The sequence below is a fragment of the Equus caballus genome, unplaced genomic scaffold (assembly GCF_041296265.1).
Source record: "Equus caballus isolate H_3958 breed thoroughbred unplaced genomic scaffold, TB-T2T haplotype2-0000437, whole genome shotgun sequence".
Taxonomy (NCBI): Eukaryota; Metazoa; Chordata; class Mammalia; order Perissodactyla; family Equidae; genus Equus; species Equus caballus.
In genome coordinates, this window is record NW_027222394.1 from 2,680,110 (window position 1) to 2,698,708 (window position 18,599).

Genomic DNA, 18,599 nt, shown 5'->3' on the forward strand with positions numbered 1-18,599 from the left:
TTCACTAGACTAAAATCAGTACAGGTGTACCTCACTTAATGAAAGGGAAATGTTTAGAGAAATGCATCATTAGGCAATTTCATTGCTGTGTGAACATCACACAGTGTACTTACACAAACCTAAGTGGTAGAGCCTACTACACACCTAGGCTATGTGGTGCTACCCGTATGGGACCACTGTCATATATGTGGTCCATCAGTGACCGAAACATCGTTAATATTGTTACGTGGTGCGTGACTGTGGTGGATGACAATGACAAAATGGAATACCATTTTCAAGGCTTCTAAAATGGAGCTGGGAGGCCATTAAGGAAGTGGGGCTTATGCTTGTACACCACATCCACCACCAGATGTTAACTGAACTTTTGAGCTTTACCTGACAGCAGAGGTCACATCTTGAAGTGTTTCCTCATTCCAAGAAGGGACAGTCTGCCTAGGACCAACTATGTTCTGGCAAGTCAGCTCACCCCATGCCAGAACCAGTCAGTAACTGTTCACTGTAGACCTTTGTAAGCCTGTGTCCTTTCCTTTTATCTACCCCTGCCTCCTTTGTCTTCCTAGGAGCACATTTGAGCTTCTACTCGAATCTACATCTCCTGAATTGCAATTCTTGAGACCCCAAATAAACTTTTTGGTTCTTTTGCAGTTTATGCCTCTTATTTGCTGACTTTATATGGTGACAGAAGTGGGATCCCTAGCTACTGACCTTCAATTCTGGTGCCACTTCACAGACACAAGCAAGGTGCCTGCAAAGAATCTTTTGTGCTCTGCTGTCTCCTCCTGGTGGCTCTGGTTCCTGGTGGTAAGTCCTCCTGGGCCTGGACCTCCCATTTTTGGTAGAGGTCCAGACTCTTTCTGTAGGCGTCCTTTGATACTGGTTCTGGCCATCCTTCCGTTGTCAGCTTTGTCAGAAACTTCTGTTTCTTTCACTCCTTTTTTGGGCCTTTGATCCTTTGGTAAGTTCATACAAATGAGAAATCCATTTTCTAAGAGGACCACCAAAGAACAGCCCCACTCTGGGACTCCTGCTGGTTTTGTCTTTAAAGAATACAGACCTTCTACATGTAGATTTTTGTCCCACTGGGCTCAGATTACTCAGGGTGATTTAAGGCTTCACTGGCCTAAATGGGGCTCCTTTGAAATTCCTAAATTGGTTTATCTGTGCACTCAATTGGAAAAAGCCTATCAAACCAAACAAATAAAATGGGAAACTTTTTAACATTGGTATCTTGAGGCCTCTAAATGAAACACTGAAAAGGACACTTCCTTGCAAGCCATAACAATGTCGTAACTAAGAATTTCAAGTGATTAAATGTAAATGCCATCGATAAAAGAATATTAACTCCTCCTGTATTTGTCAGGGTTCTCTGGAGAACCAAGGAGATTATCTATATATATATAATATATATTAATAGTGATATATAATAGAATATATAATCCATTGTATCTATATTTAAATTCATTTATTTAGTTCTATAAATTACATATATACACATAAAATTTATATATAAAAGAAACTTTGGCCTCGCCCCTAACTGCCTAAAAGAATTTAAGACAGAAGGCCTGTTCCAGGAAGGAGCTGTCAACGTAGGGAACTCTAGATGTGGTAGAGAAGAAGGTACCTAGCCGGGCCCATTTTACACAAGTTCTCTCTCATTTGTTTAGAGATGGCCCAGCAAACATTTGGTTTTCTGTCTCCTTGTGAATTGGCTTCCTCCTCTTTGAAGTCCCAAACCATGACCCCCAACCCCGCGCCTTTGTAAAATATCTAAACCCTAACCATAGACCTGGCAGACACGCTGTAGACTGAGCAGCAGCATGAAGACCAGGGTCAACCTGATGACATTGTGGGTGGGACTACTGGCTGCTTGTCCACATCCTTGTCCTGGGTGCCCAGGAAGGCAGTCACGCAGCAACTTGCAGTGAGGTGTGGCGTGTGACTATGTTTCAGCCAATGCAATGGGAGTGGAAGTGGTGTGTGCCATTTCCAGGTTGGAACTTTTGAAAGCAGGTGTGTCTTCTCCGTGTTCCTTCTTTCTCCTTGTGCAGATTGGTTGCAGACGACGATACAGGCATCAGGAATGGCAGAGCCAAGAGACGGGAATTCATGGGTGACTGACACACCCTGTGGAAGAGAACCACCTGCCCAACGCGAAACCCACCTTGGCCTGTAAGGTAATCACACATAAATTTCTACTCTCTGGTTATTCTTTTTCGGGATCTGCTTGTTATTTTCTTAACTATTATGGAAATATTTCAAATATGCAGAAGAGTACATAGTATGACCTCTATCTCCGGCCCCAATACCCAGAAAGAACAGACGTTCAATTCTGCCCTATTTGCTTCCGATGTTGCATTCATTTGCTGGGGCTGCCATGACAAAATACCACACGTAGGGTGGCTTAAACAATAGAAATTTATTTTCTCACGGTTCTGGAGGCTGAAGTTCAAGATCAAGGCATTGGCCGGTATAGTCTCTTCTGAGGCCTCTCTCCCCGGCCACTTCTCCCTGTGTCCTCACACGGTCTTCCCTCTGTGTGTGTCTGAGTTCTAATCTTCTCTTCTTATGTGAGTATCAGTCACATTGGATTGGAGCCTACCCATGTGACCTCACTTTACCTTAATTACCTCTTTAGAGGCCCTCTCTCCAAATACAGCCCTATTTTGAGGTCCTGGAGTTAGGACTTCAACATATGAATTTTCAGGGACATGATTCAGCCCACAACGATATCTCTGTTTTTAAGAAGCAAAATGTTGCTGTCACACCTAAAATTCACATTTCCATCCCGTTCTCCTCCCTCCCTCATCATAGGTATCAATATCCTAAAATTAATTACATTCTTTATGATTCCAAGAATATCCATGTGCATGGCTCCATTAACAAAAGATTACATTTTTATGCATAGTCAAGACATACATGTGTATGTCTCCGTTAACAAATTCTTACATTGTTATGCACTTAAAAAATGTACAGGAACAGCATCACACTGCACATGTCCTTCTTTGATTGGCTTTGGGCTATAAATGGGGAAGGAAAAACAGCAGCCGAGGGTAAGAGAATAAATAAACGGCTTATGCATAAAAACCCAAAAGGACAGATTTCCAAGAGCATCCAGGTTGGTGACCATGTGCAGGTTCTGGGAGAGTGGTTACCTGGAGAGGGCGTGGAAGCTCACTGCCCTTTCCCCATGCCTTGCCCTGTGCGTCTGTTCCATCGAGCTATTCCCGAGTCATATCCTTTTCTAATAAACAGGTAATCTAGTAAGTAAGAGGTTTCTCTGAGTTCTGTGAGCCGCCCTAGCAAATTCGTCGAACCGGAGTAGAGAGTCTTGAGAACCTCTTACTGACAGCCAGTTGTTCAGAAGCATAGGTGACAGCCTAGACTTGCTCTTGGCACCCGCAGTGGGGGCAGTCTTGTGGGGCTGAACCCTTAACCTGTGGGATGTGATGCTGTCTCTGGGTACATAGTGTCAGAATCGAGTTGAATTGTAGGACACCCAGCTGGTGTCCCAAGAATTGCTTGTTGCTGTGGGGGACTCCCCTGACCCCCAACCCCACACACATTGGAATTGGTACCAGAACCTAGGAACAAACTGTGAAAGATAAGCATCTTAGCTTGGGTTCCCATAACAAAATGCCATAGCGTGGGTGACTTAAACAACAGAAATTTATTTTCTCACCATTCTGGGGGCTGGAAGCCTGAGAGCAGGATGCCAGCATGGTCAGGTTCTGGCGAGGGCTCTCTCCTCAGCTTGCATAAGGTCCCCTTCTCACTGAGTCCTCAGATGGCGGGGTGTGTGTATGCGTGTGAAGAAACAGAAAGAGAGATCTCTTCCACTTCTGATGAGGCCACAGTCCTATCTGATTTAGGTTCCACCATTATGACTTCATTTTCACCATAATTACTTCCTAAAGACCTTGTGTCTGGACATGGTCACAAGGGGGGTCAGGGCTTCCATATATGAATGGTGGGGAGAGAGAATTCAGTCCATAGCAATAAATAAAGAGCAAATAAATAGAAACAAAGGTTTGGCATTTCTCTTTCTCATTTCCTTTCTTCCTGACTTTACTGTCTTGCTCTTTGTCTAGCTTCTTGAACAAGCAGCTCATTGGTTTCTAATTTTTCTTTTTAGATACGTATGTTGAAGGTATCTTTCTTCTAAGTATTGTTTAATTCCATCCACCAGATTTTGTCATGTAGTGCTTTCAGCTATAAATATTTCCTGAGTTCCATATGAGATCCCTTTCAATGCAAGGTTCTATAAGTTCCCAGCCATTAATATTATTTTCTCATCTGTCGCTCCTTTTACAAGTATGTAATGTTCCTCCTTGTCACCATGTTGGTTTTGTCTGGAGCTTTACCTCCAGATTTCTATAGATATACTTTTTTATTGACAGGTAAAGGACAAAATGAGGAAATATTTTTGCTAGATATAAGCATGGTATCTGTCTACACTCCTGGGACAGTGTAGACTTCTAATCTGTCACTTATCCACCTTTGTGAAAAGGAATTCTAATATTGGCTCACTGAAGTCATTTTGGTCAACAGCACAGGAAATCGGTAATATGTATGTGTGGGGACCTGGAAATGGCCACCCCAAGATATGTCTCTTTGGCATCAGGATTATTTGAGGCTGATTGCTTTTGATAAACTGGGACAGGGAAGGAGGAATGGAACTTGCCCTTTGTTAGGGCACATTTACATTTGTAAGGTAAATCTCTATCTGTAAAAGTTGCCTCCCTCTCTGTACCAGGAAGAAGAAAGGAGATGACCTTCTCTCTAAAAACTCTTAATCAATACCAAAGGCAAGGACTTAAATCTGCATTTTATTGTGCTAGTCTGGTAACCTCCTGTAACTGACTTTCCTCCCCCTCCCAACGTTGGCATTTCTTAAGGATTAAGCATCTTTCCTTAGGCTAGGAACTGATTGCTGAGCTCACCTGTGACCGCCCAGCTCCAGACAATCGACTTGAGTCCTGCCATGCCCACTGAGATAGCAGACCCACTACCTGCTGTGTCCATCAAGTGCCGACAGGGCAATCTTGTGACTATTGTGGGAGGGACATTTCAATCACATGTGAAACACCCCATTTGGCGGTATATAACCACTATGTGCACCCCACTTCTTTGGTGCCCTTTCTTCCTTTGGGAAGAAAGGCACCGGGCCACGGTTCCTCATAAAGCTTTGTTTAATTTTCTCTTGCTTTTCTGTCTCATGTGAATTTAATTCGTTCTCCAGCCAGACGAACCCACACTTGGGAAGAGGAAATGTCTTCCTCCCCTACATATGTTTTCATCAGTCAGATAGTCCATGTTGTGCTGTATTCACAACAAACTCCTAAGTCTCAGCTAAAAGTGACCAAGGTTTATTTCTTGAACATGCTCCATGTCATCAGGGGCTGGCTCTGTATTATCCTTGCTCAGTCTGGAGGATTGAGTAGATGGCAGCTAAAAGATGCTCGATCCAACTTCTTGCACAACTGCCAGGCAGGAAAAACACACTCCTACTGTTTGCCAAAGGTTTGTCTGGAAGAGACAGCCTCATTTTTGCTCAAGTTTCATTTGCCAAAGGCTCACAAAGTCACATTTGACTTTAAGGGGCCAAGAAGATACATCCCTTCTGTGTGCCAGAGAAGAGCCGACACTATTTGGTGAACGGCAGTAATAATAACTATACGCTGTGCTCTATTGTGTCTTCCAAAGCATATTTTTGCTTTTTGTTTGTTGATTTTTTCAAAAATTCCCTTCAGTTATGTGAGTTACCATAAGTCCTTCTAGTCAATTTCTTTAATAAGAAAACTGAAGTTGGCCAGAGTTAGCTTCTTTTGCTTAAACAAAAAAACTGATCTAATGCATTAGACTTTGCGTTATAAATGTTACTGAGCAGCTTAGGAAAATGAACTTCAGTTTACACCTTGGGCTGGTTTTCAAGAAAGGGTACACACCGATTTTTGAAGGATAAGGTTTTAATAGGAAAAGAAGCAGGGCATGGCATGAGCCAATATTTAGATCCGAATAATTATTGGTGACTGCAGCATGTCAGGCAGGGAGCCAACTGTTTTTGCATATGCTCTCTAAGTCAATTTTAATTCTTTATAAGAACAATATGAGGTGAATCTTAATATTCATCACTTATATATGCAGAAACTGAGGGTCAGGGAGGTGAAATGACCTGTGCAAAAGTCACTTAACTAGCAAATGATGGCTTTGTTTCAAGTCCATCATCTGATCAGGCAGAGGTAAAAGAGAAGAATGCAATGTGTGTTTTTGGGTAGTGGGTACTGTTCGGTTTGGCAGGACTGTGGGATACATGAAAGGCGGAGGGGCCCTTGAGTGCTAAGGCAGAGAGTTGGAGTCTATCAGGTAGGCAGTGAGAGGAAGGTTTCCGCATCAGAGAGGGCACTGGTGGAGCCATGCCTCAGAAACATTGATCTGCTATTGTCCTCTACGATGAAGAGAAATGAGGCACGCTGGAGGCTTGGAGACCAGTTGGAGGAGCATTGTAAAAACTCACATAGGCCTGAATGGGCATGGGTGTTGGCAATGGAAAAAGAAAAAAGTATTCTATCGAGTCTCCAGACACCCAGGGAATTGCTGAACGAAGTCTGAGTTCTCCCTATGTAGATAGCTCATACTTTTCATTATAGGTTTCTCAAGAACTTGCTCCCAGAAAAACCTGGATGGAGAACAAAACAGGTAAGTGCCCAAGTGAGAAATCTACAAAGCTCCTCTCCCCCAAAATCACCTCTTCCCCATCTGGCATGTCTGGTTCTGGCATGTCTTGCAGGTGGTCAGTCATGTCCATCACCTGGTTTCGGTGTGTGCGACACCTGTATCTGGTCTATCCGGCAGGTGGTTCTCACAAGACTTGTAGGTGGTTCAGACGTGTCCAGAAGGTGGTTCTGGTGTGTCGGGCATCTGGTTACAGTGTGCCTGGCATGTGGTTCAGGATTCTCCATCTAGTGGTTCAGGCTGGTCTAACAGGTGGTTCAGGTGTGTCCAGCCGCTGTTTCAGCTGTTTCTGGAACCTGGTTCTGGCCTGTGCTGGACCTGTTTCTGATGTATCCATCATATGGATCTGGCATGTCCAGCACAGTGTTTGGGCGTGTTCAGCAGGTGGCTTCAGCGTACTGGGCGCCTGGTTCCATCGTATCTGACCATTGGTTCTGTGGTGTCTGGCAGGTAGTTCCTGTGTGTCTGGCATATGGTTCCAGTATGTTCTGAAGGTGGTTCCAGCGTGTCCGACTGGTGGCTACCATGTGTCCGGAACCTGATTCCTTCGTGTGTGGTTGGTGCATTCAGTGTGTCCAGGTGTTGGTTCTGGCGTGTTTGACAGTTGGTTTCCGCATGCCTGGCGGGGGATTCCAGGCTGTCTGGCAGGTTGCTCTGGCCGTTTCTGGAAATTGGTTCTGGCATATCCAGGACCTGGTTCTGGTTTATCCGGCAGGTGATTTTGGCATGTCCGGCAGGTTGTGCTGGCGTGTTAGGCTGGTGGTTCCGGCTTGTCTGGCAGGTGTTTGTGGCATGGCCAGCACCTGGTTCTGCCGTATTCGGGAGGTGGTTTCAGTGTATCTGGCACATGGTCTCGGCATATCCAACAGGTGGTTGCGAAGTGTGTGACAGGTGGTTCCTGTGTGTCTGGCATGTGGTTCTGGTACGTTCGGAAGATGGTTCCAGCATGTCCTTTGGGTGCTTCTGGCATGTCTGCAAGGTGGTTCTGGCGTGTCAGTGTCATGGTTCCAGTGTGTCCGGCGGGTGGTTCCAGGTGGTTCTGGCGTGTCTGGTGGGTGCTTCTGGTGTGTATGGCGGGTCATTCAGGCATGTCTGTATGGTGGTTCCAGGTGTGCGGCAGGTGCTTCTGGCATGTCTGTTGGCTTTTTCCGGTTTCTAAGGGGCCTGGTTCCAGGTTATCCGGCAGGTGATTTTGGCTTGTCCAGAAGGTGGTTCCGGCGAGTGAAGCAGGTGGTTCAGGCGTGTCCAGCAGGTGGTTCATGTCTGTCAGTGATGTGGTTCCGGCATTTCCAGCACATGGTTCTGGCACTCTGAGAGATGGTTCTTTCATGCCCGTCATGTGATTCTGGAGCGTCCATCAAGTGGTTCTTGTGTATCCGGCAGGTGATTTTGGCGTTAGAGTCAGATGGTTCTGGTGTGTCCTGCAGGTGCTTCTGGCACGTTGTGGACCTGATTCTCACATCTGCGGTGGGTGGTTCCACCGTTTCCAGATGATGCTTCTGAAGTGTCCAACAGTTGGTTCCAGCATTTAAGGCAGGTGGGTCACACAAGTCCCGCCCGAATCATTCGGCCGAGGCACGAAAGATTGTCCTTCCACATGCTTAGGAGGAGAGAGACAATAGGATTTTAACCAACCACTCTTTGGAAGTTAAGAAAAACTTGCTTCCCACAGTGCTCTTACAGCATACTGGCAACCTCTCATGCCGCCCTTGTGCATGGGTGGAGAGAGTGTTCACAAAGCAGCTATGGAAGAAAGGCCAAGTTTGCTCAGCAGAGTCCTACATTGCCCTAAAATTGCAAGGCACAAAACACTGCCTCCAACCCTCAAGGGGAGATGAGCAATAATCCATCTTGCTTCCAGCTCTTTGGGAAGCTGAGAAAGAACTCACTTGCCACACTGTTCTTATAGTGTACCTTGAACATCTCATACAAAGGCACCTGAAATGCTGTTTATTTGGAGCCCTTAACTCATTGCTTTAGAACTTCTGCTTTTGGGGCATTTCCATCTTGCCAGCCCGGCTCAGACAAAATGCCTACATCTTCTCCTTAAGCAAGGAGGCTGAGGCCCGAATGATTGTGCATCCACATGCTTAGGAGGAGAGAGACAATAGGCTTTTAACCACCGCTTTTGTGCACTGGAGGAGAGAGTGTCAGAAAGCACCTATGGAAGAAAGGCCCCTTTGCTCTCAGCCGTGCCCTACATTGCTCTAGAGGTGGAAGGCACAAAGCACTGCCTCCATCCCTCAAGGGGAGACAAGGCACAAACCATCTTGCTTCCAGCTCTTTAGGAAGCTGAGAAAGAAGTCACTTTCCACAGTGCTCTTACAGCATATTGGGAACCTCTCATACACAGGCAGCTGAACGCCATTTCCTCCCAGCCCTTAACTCGCTGCTTTAGAACTTCTGCTTCTGCCACATTTCCCTCTTGCCAAGCCGGCTCAGGGGTAATGGCTACATCTTCCCCTTAAGCAATTGGGCCAAGGCCCAAATGATTGTGATTCCACAAGCTTAGGAGGATAGAGACAAGAGGCTTTTAACCAACTGTCCTTGTGCATTCGTGGAGAGAGTGTCAGAAAACCCCTATGTCAGAAAGGCCCATTTGCTCTCAACCATGCCCTATATTGCTCGAGAGGTGGATGGCACAAAGCACTGCCTCCGTCCCTCAAGCGGAGACAAGCCACAAACTGTCTTGCTTCCAGCTCTTTAGGAAGCTGAGAAAGAACTCACCTGCTGGATATGGTTGAACCAGGCACCTTAGAGGCTGGAAAAACCCGACAGCCATGCCGAAAGCACCCGCCGAACACTCTGGAACCACCACACAGACATCCCATAACGACCCAGCAGACTCACCGGAAGCACCCACCGGACACACCAGATCCACCTGGAACCACCCACTGGACACACTGGAAACATGAGTCTGACACACCAGAACCAACTTCCAGACATGCTGGAAGCACCTAACGGAAAGGCTGGAACCGTCTTCTGAACCTACCAGAACCACATGCCACATACTTCGGAACCACCTGTTGGATATCCCAGAACCAAGTACCAGATACACTGAAACCACCTCCCAAATACGCCAGAACCAGGTGCCAGACACGCCACAAACACCTGCCACACAAGCTGGAACCACCATCCTAACACGCCAGAACAACCGGCTGGATACGCCAAAATCACCTGCCAGATACACCGGAACCAGGTCCTGGATACGCCAGTACCAATTTCTGGAAAAGGCTGGAAAATCTGCCAGACACGCCAGAATCACCCACCGGACATGTGGGAACTAATTGCAAGACAGGCCGGAACCAAAGCCAGGACACTCTGAAAGCATCAACCGGACAGGATGGAATCAGGTCCCAGACACACTGTTGCAACCTGCTGGACATGCCGGAACCACCTTTCGAATGTACCAGAACCATATGCCAGACACACAGGAACCACCTGCCAGACACCATGGAACCAACTGTCAGATACACCGGAACCAGGCTCCCAGTGTGCTGAAGCCACCTACCGAATATGCCAGAACCATGTGCCAGACACGCTGGAACCATGTGACGGATACACCAGAAACAGGTCCAGCACAGGCCAGAACCAGGTGCCGGACACACCTGAAACAGCTGCTGGACACACCTGAAACACCTGCTAGACCAGCTTGAACCACTTGACAGACAGTCTGGAACCACATGCTGGGCACACCAGAATCAGGTGCCCGACATGCCAGAACCACCTGCTGGACACGCCTGAAGCACCTGCCAGTCTTGTGAGAACCACCTGCCAAGAACTCCAGAAACAGGTGTTGCACACACCAAAACCAGGTGCTGGACATGAATGAACCACCTTAAAGAAATGCCAGAACCAAGTCCCAGACACGAGTGAGTCACCTGCAAGACATGCCAGAACCAGGTGCCTGACATGCTGGAACCACCTGCCGCTCACGTCGAAATCACCTGCCGGATACGCCGGAACCATGTGCTGCACAGGCGGGAATCACATACCAGACATGCCGGGACCACCTGTTGGATATGCCAGAACCAGGTGCCTGATTCACTGAAACTACCTGCCAGGCACACAAGAACCAGGTGTCAGACAGGCCTCGACAACCGACTGGGCACGTTGAAATCACCTGCATGATACCCCGTAACCATGTGCCAGACAGAACGGGACCACCTGCCGGACACACCGGAGCCACCTCTCAGATATGCCAGAACCACATGTTGGACACGCCGGAACCATCTCCCGGACTGACCTGAACCACCTGCTGGACACGCCAAAATCACCTGCCTGATACGCTGGAACCAGGCACCTTGGATGCTGGAAAAACCTGGTAGACATGCCGTAACCACCCGCCACACACTCTGGAACCACCACACAGACATGCCAGAACGACCCGCCAGACACACTGGAAGCACCCACCAGACAAGCCAGAACCACCTGGAACCAAATGACGGACATGCTGGGACCATGACTCTGACACGCCAGAACCAACTCCCGCACATGCCTGAAGCACCCAACGGTCACGCCTGAGCCATCTTCCGAACGTACTAGAACCACATGCTAGACACTTCGGAACCACCTGCCAGACACTTCGGAACCATCTGTTGGATGTGCCGCACCCAGGTACCAGATACCCTGAGGCCACCTGCCGTATACGCCAGAATCAGGTGCCAGACATGCCACAAACACCTGCCATGGAGGCCGGAACCACCAGCATAACACATTGGAACAACCTGCTGGACACGCCAAAATCACCTGCCGGATACACCAGAACCAGGTCCTGGGTACACCAGAAGCAATTTCTGGAAAAGGCCGGAACAACCTGCCGGACACACCGGAATCACCCCTGGACATGCGGGAACCAACGGCCAGACATGCTGGAACCAACACCTGGACACTCTGAAAGTACCAACCGCACACGATGGAATCAGGTCCTGGACACATGGTAGCCACCTGATGGACACGCTGGAACCACATTCAGAGCGTACCGGAACCACATGCCAGACACGCAGGAACCACCTGCCAGAAACCATGGAACCCACTGTCAGATACGCCGGAACCAGGCACCCAGTACGCTGAAGCCACCTGCCGAATATGCCAGAACCATGTGCCAGCCACGCTGGAACCATGTGATGGATACACCAGAAACAGGTACAGCAGAGGCCAGAACCAGGTGCCTGAAATGCCAGAACCACCTGCTTGACACAGCTGAACCACCTGTCAGTCTTGTGAGAACCACTTGCCGGATACACCAGACGCAGGTGTCGCACATGCCAAAACCAGGTGCCAGACACATGTGAACCACCTGCCAGTCTTGTGAGTACCACCTGCCAGATACACCAGACACAGGTGTCGCACATGCCAAAACCAGGTGCCGACATGACGGAACCACCTGCAAAACATGCCAGAACCAGGTGCTGGACATGCTGGAACCACCTGCCGGACACGTCGAAATCCCCTGCCGCATACGCCGGAACCACATGTCACATGTGCTGGAATCGCCTACCAGACATGCCGGGACCACCTGTTGGATACGCCGGAACCAGGTGCCTGATTCACTGAAACTACCTGCCGGACACGCCAGAATCAGGTGTCGGACACGCATGGAAAACACACAGGATATGTCGAAATCACCTGCATGACATCCCATAACAATGTGCCAGAAAATAAAGTACCTAGGATGTGTGAAATCCTATTGAGGCATATTCATATAATGCATTTATTATCATCTTTCTCGCTTTTTCTGTTTTATTGTTATAATTTTTTTTTTTTTTTTTGAGGAAGATTAGCCCTGACTAACATCTACCACCAATCCTCCTCTTTTTGCTGAGGAAGACTGGCCCTGTGCTAACATCCATGCCCACCTTCCTCTACATTATATGTGGGACTCCTGCCACAAAATGTCTTCATGAGTGGTGCATAGGTCTGCACCCAGGATCTGAACCGGCAAACTCCAGGCCACTGAGGGAGAACATGTAAACCTAACCACTGTGCCACCAGGCCAGCCCCAAGTTTTCTGTCTTTTTAAAGCAATTTCAATTCTTGCATTTGTTTCACCAGCAGTGGTATCATCATCTCGGACAGTTCCTCCAGAGTCACAGTATCTAAAATTTGGAGCATTTCTGTTGCTTGTTTGGATAAGTGATGTCAGAATGTCTAGTAAATCTTCCCTAGGAGAACTGTCTAAAAGACGTCTCAATTTAGCAACTGCAGGGACATGTATATTCAACATTTCAATCGATAGTAGTTCATTTTTGTAGAACTCTTCTGATAATTCTCCCAGCTTCTCTTTAGTTTTACAGGTGTTGAAAAATCCCTCAAGTCAGTCCAACAGTTCCACTTTAATAGCAGGATATGACTTCTCTTTTAAATCTGTACCATCTGCAAACAGCACAGGCATGTGGTCAACAAAAGTGAGTGGGAATTGGGCTGGGTACTGCCCACAATCTGAACCATCAGTGCCGCGGCCCCAATCCTGTGCAGTGGTGGCAGATCCTGAGTATTGCTGGCCAGGTAGGTCATGCTGGGGATGAGACTTAGGATGGTGCTCTGCAGCCCTCGAGCAGGCAGCTCCACACCAGCTGCCAGTTGCAAGTCCAGTCCACACTGAGTGCACATGGGGGAGCTTGGAAGCAGGAAGCCATCTGGGTGAGCAGCAGCAGGAAGTGGCTGAAGGAAAATTATGGGAAGATGAGGGGAGAAAATGTATAATAAATAAAGCTTGCCTTGTTATGCAGATAAATCTCTCAGTTAAAAAAATTCTCTAGGGGTTGGCCTGATGGTTCACTGGTTAAGTGTGCACGTTCCACTTTGGTGGCCTGGGGTTCGCCGGTTCTGATCCCAGGTGCAGACATGGCACTACTTGGCACGCCAGGCTGTGGCAGGTGTCCCACACATAAAGCAGAGGAAGATGGGCGTGGATGCTAGCTCAGGGCCAGTCTTCCTCAGCAAAAAGAGGAGGATTGGCAGCAGTTAGCTCAGGGCTAATCTTTCTCAAAAAAAAAAAAATTCTGTAGGGGCTGGCCTGGTGGCACACGGGTTAAATTCACACATTCTGCTTTGATGGCCTGGGGTTCACCAGTTCAGATCCCAGGTGCGGACCTACACAACACTTATCAAGCCATGCTGTGGCAGGCATCCCACGTATAAAGTAGAGGAGGATGAGCATGGATGTTAGCTCAGGGCCTATCTTTTTAAGCAAAAAGAGGAGGGTTGGTGGGGAATGTTAGCTCAGGGCTAATCTTCCTCAAAAAAAAATTCTCTAAGAGTCATTCTCTTTCTGGTGCCGATGCTTTTACTAATGGAAATTTCCTTTAGAAACATAAATTTCCTTTCCAAAGAGGAAGTCTATCCTTCATTTAAAGCAGTCAAGGTGGAGATCAAGAGTTTTTCCTGCATCTGCTGGCTCTCGATTGCTTTTGGCTCAAAATAATTTGTATGTCAAAGTACCATACTTTGGGCATCTTCAGCATTCCTTCAAGAAGAAACAACTTGTTCTTGGAAGTCTCTGTCTCCTCCCCAACCCAGATGCACTCAAGCTGTTAGGGGCCAACAGCAAACAGGGTTCTGCCTCAAGAAGCTTTGGGGAAGCCTCTTCACCCTCAAAGGCCTGAGACACACTAGAGGGATAGATCACTGCAGGTTCTTCAGCCATTGAAAATAATATAAACAGCTCCATTCTCATAAATTTAACAACTTGAAAACAAGGAACAACTTACCAAAAATTTCAAACTAACAAAACTCAACCAAGATGATAGTATTTTCCTCAATCGGGCGCTGCTAGCCAAGCTTTTTGCCACAAAACTCAAGACTTGGATTCATGCGACACACCTGAAGAAAGCACAAACTCTGGGGGGAACTGCACATCATTTGGTGACTTAAAAATAAAGATTTCTCCAAATGGAAGCAGACAGTATCTGATGCGAAGGTTTCCAAGGTGTCTGGACCAGGTCTGTTGGAAGTTTGTCTGCCAAACCTTTGAGGATGACATGACACTTCAGATCATCTCCAATGCCTCTGATCTTGATAACATGCAAACTTCAGGTAAAAAGTGCCAGAGAGTTCTCCCTCCTCTCACTCCGTGTTCCTCAAATGTGGCCACAATAGGTTTCCAATCTGTGTGTTTTTCCTCCAACCTGGGACATGACTCCCAGAGAAGCTCCTTCCTGGCATCGAGGGACGAGAGGCTACTGAAACTGGAAAAATCTGACTGCAGATCAACAGTGCTTTCAGAGAAAGATCGAAATCAAAATGGGGACATGTGAAAGTTAATAAACGGAAACGTAGTTGAAATAGTGTTGGAAGGCTAATAGAGGGAGTTCTCATGCCCTATGTCAAAGGCGCAGTGCAACAGGAAGAATAAAGACTTTCTCTTCCTGACCAGTCAGAAACTAACCCAAGGAGAGACAGTCACAACTCTGCCGATGAAAAGCCACTGCCCTCAAGACTGTGTCCAATAGCCCCCACAGTTTTCCCCACTCTGAGATAAAAGAGCTTCTCCTCTCTTCCTTGCTGGGTGCTCCTGCATGGCTTGCCATGGTTGCACACTCCAAATGGCTATTCTTCGCTAATCCCAGATAAACCAATTTTTGCCAGAGAAATAACTGGCTGTCTATTTGTTTAAGGGCAAGACTTGTTAATAAGCAAGAGATGTAGAGAGAACATTTGATACAATCCAACTCCTGTTTGTCATAAAATTTTCTAGCAAGTTTGAAATAGATGGAAACTACTTTCACTTGTTGAAGGTCATCTACAGAAAATGCACAGTTGACTTCATGCTTAACAGGGAAACACTAAATGATTCTCCCCACAATAAGGAACAAGGAAAGGAATACCACTTTCACTACTCTTATTCAACAAAATACTGAAGCTTCTGGCAATAACAGAAGTAAAGGAAATAAAAGCCATAGAGTTTAGAAAGGAAAAAATGTAACCATTCCTAGTTTCATTGTTGTCTGTGTAAAAAAACTCTGGGAATCTCCAAAAAAAAAAAAAAAAAATCAGAACTAATACGTGAGTACAAAAAGTTCACCAAGTACAAAGTACAAGATCAACACACAAAAGACAATTTTATTTCTACAACTAATGATGAACCTGCAGATGATAAACTTGAAAATGCTGTATTATTTAAAACCACTCCGAAGAACATGAAATATTCAGGCATAAATTCAAGAACATGTGTACAGGATCTGATGCTGAAAATTATAAAATACCGATTACAGTGATTAAAGAAGATGCAAATAAATTGAGAGCCTTACTATTGTCAAAGACAAATGCAGCAGAAATTAGTTAAAGTGGTGAAAGCAGATTTTATTCAGTAACAGCTGACAGAAGCTGAGCTGCGCTCAGATTTGTACGGAGGTGAATCTAGAATTTTAAAGAGGGAATGAAGGAGCAGGGTTCAGGGGCTCAGTAGAGTCAAAGAAGTGAAAAAGTACAAAGGTTGGTCAGCGTAACTGTGATTAGACCCACTGTGTTCGTTACTTTGCAGTTATCAAAGTTAGGATTCTATCCTCACTCAGAAGTTGAGAGAAAGAGGCTCTATCTGTCTTAATGATCGTATTTCAAAGGAGTGGCTCTTAGGTCCTTTAGAGAATTGTGAGAGATACATATCTACAGTTGTAAGCCCTCTTTAGTAAATACTCTAAGAAGGGGGATCAGAGGCCTATAATTGGGTGTTGACTAAAATAAATAGCAAATTTTTCTGTCAGCTTTGAGCTCTCAGGAAGGCATTTTAATGGTGGGCTGGAGTCATTCCGGTTACACAGACTCATGCAGCTAGAAGCCACGCCAGAGTCTGGTTGAGTCTCCTCCTGGTGTGGGGGTTTGGAAGGAGTTGTTATGTGCTGAGAATTCTGCAGTCCTCACCATGTTACTGGATAGAATAATGAGTACAGGTCTCAATTATCCCCAAATTGATCTATAGGTCTAATATTATTCTAATAAAAATTCCACCACAGTTTGTAGACAGAGACACCTTTTTCTAAAATTTATATAGAAAGGCACATAGCTGAGAGTAGCTAAAACAATCATGACAGGAAGAATAATGCGGCAGTAAACACTTTAACAATATTTAGTATTGCCTTGTACATACTGTAATCACAGCATCATCATTTTCATTGTAGGACAGCTACATAAATCAATGGAACAGAGTAGAGAATCCAGAAATGGACCACAGAGTTATACCCTAGTGATCTCTGACACCAAGAGTGAACCTTAATGTAAATTATGGACTTTGAGTGATAATGATGTGCCTATGTATGTTCATCAATTGTGAAAAGTATACTACTCTGATGAGGGATATTGACAACAGAAAGGTTATGCACATGTGGGGGCAAGGACTATATGAGAACACTGTGTATTTCATTAAATTTTGCTGTAAATGTAAAACTGCTCTAAAAAATAACATCCATTGATTTTTTAATAGGCAATACAAGAATACCTTGTAGTGATAAAACTGATCATTATTTTAGCTGTGATGGATACACAAACTTGCACATCTGATAAAATTGTACAGAACTAAATACACAGGAACAAATTAGTACAAGTAAAACTGGAGAAATCTGAATAAGATAGTGGATTGCATCAATGCCAACAAGCTGGCTGTGGTATCGTCCTATAGTTTTGCAGAATGTTATCATTGTAAGGAACTGGGTAAAGTGTACACTGGAACTTTTGGAGTTATTCCTTACAGCAGTGTAGAATCTACAACGATCACACTATAAATTTCAATTAAAAATAGTTGGCAAATGGAAAGTCAGTCTATGTTTTAAGTTAGGAAGTTTCATTAAATGGTCAGTCCCATTACTTTATAAATTGAATACAATGCCAATAAAAATTTTAACGAGCTTTTATGTTGAGTTAGATAAATGATCCTACATGGAAAAAATAAACACATAAGCTAAGCTAGGAAAATATGGACCAGGAAGAACTCTGAGGGAGGAGCTGCTCTATCACACGTTAAAAATATTGCAGAGACTGTAATGCGACAGGAGAGGATTGTTGCATGCACAAGAAGAGGAGAGAAGGGAAAGGGAGGGGAGAGGGTGGCAGAGTTCAGGAGAGTGGGGGAGGGGTGGCCTGATTGGAAGTTGTTGACACGGGGAAGCCGGAGCTCACTAAGTAGAAGGCAGGCACCCTATGTGATGGTTTAGGGAGCATATGTGGCTTTCTCTGGCGGTCCTGTGTTGAAAGCAGAACGAGAGTTTTGGAAACTGGCAGTTACTGACCAAGTGCTGACTGTTCTGTGCTGAATGCTGCAGGGGCTGTGATTTGGCTTCTTGGGATGTTTGCTTCCCACGTTGGGGGTCAGAGTTATACTGTCATAAATGCTCTGGCCTTTGTCCATTTGTATATTCAGTCTCAAAAAAACAGTCGGTGCACAAATTCATCAGTTAGCTCGTCATTAAAAAATCGTCTCTTGGAAAGTTAAACCTTCGAAAGTTAAAAAGATGAAAATGGTAAAAAGATGAAAGACGCCAAATAAGTTTTATAGATAAATATGAAGAAATTGAATAAGAATCTCAAAATAAAATATCCAGCAGTGAAGTAAATTTACTTGAGAATATATCATGCAAACTATGTTTAAGTAGAGTGTCATTTTTATTATCAGCATAGGAGAAAAGATGAGTTATGGAAGGGATTCTGCTCGTGCTCAGTTATTTCCTTTATTTAACATTAAATCTTGAATAAAGTATAATGTCAAGCTGACTCATTTACTCCTTCATTTTAAAAGCTGAAGACTATTTCCTTGGTTTTTAAATAATGAGGTGTAAAGAAGGGGGTGAGGTGTTGAAAATAACTTCCACTGAGATTGACAGTAGCAATTGCTCTTGATTTTTTTGAGAGTCGTGGGGTCGCCCATCAAAGCAGGA

At 45.6% G+C, this 18,599-nt stretch overlaps 1 protein-coding gene across 48 annotated transcripts in view; it reads left to right on the forward strand.

Annotated features, from left to right (window-relative positions):
* The window catches only part of LOC138922993 (ral guanine nucleotide dissociation stimulator-like), a 90,368-nt gene that overhangs the window by 54,871 nt on the left and 16,898 nt on the right, over positions 1–18,599 (forward strand). For 35 of the 48 annotated variants that reach the window (XM_070259494.1, XM_070259491.1, XM_070259496.1 and 32 more), the window contains 2 exons: positions 646–801; positions 2,049–2,174. The gene's annotated coding sequence lies outside the window, so the exon portion shown is untranslated. Of the gene's footprint in view, positions 1–645; positions 802–2,048; positions 2,175–6,647; positions 6,697–18,599 lie in introns of all 48 variants that reach the window. The other 13 variants (XR_011436120.1, XR_011436122.1, XR_011436121.1 and 10 more) reach the window with 1 other exon arrangement.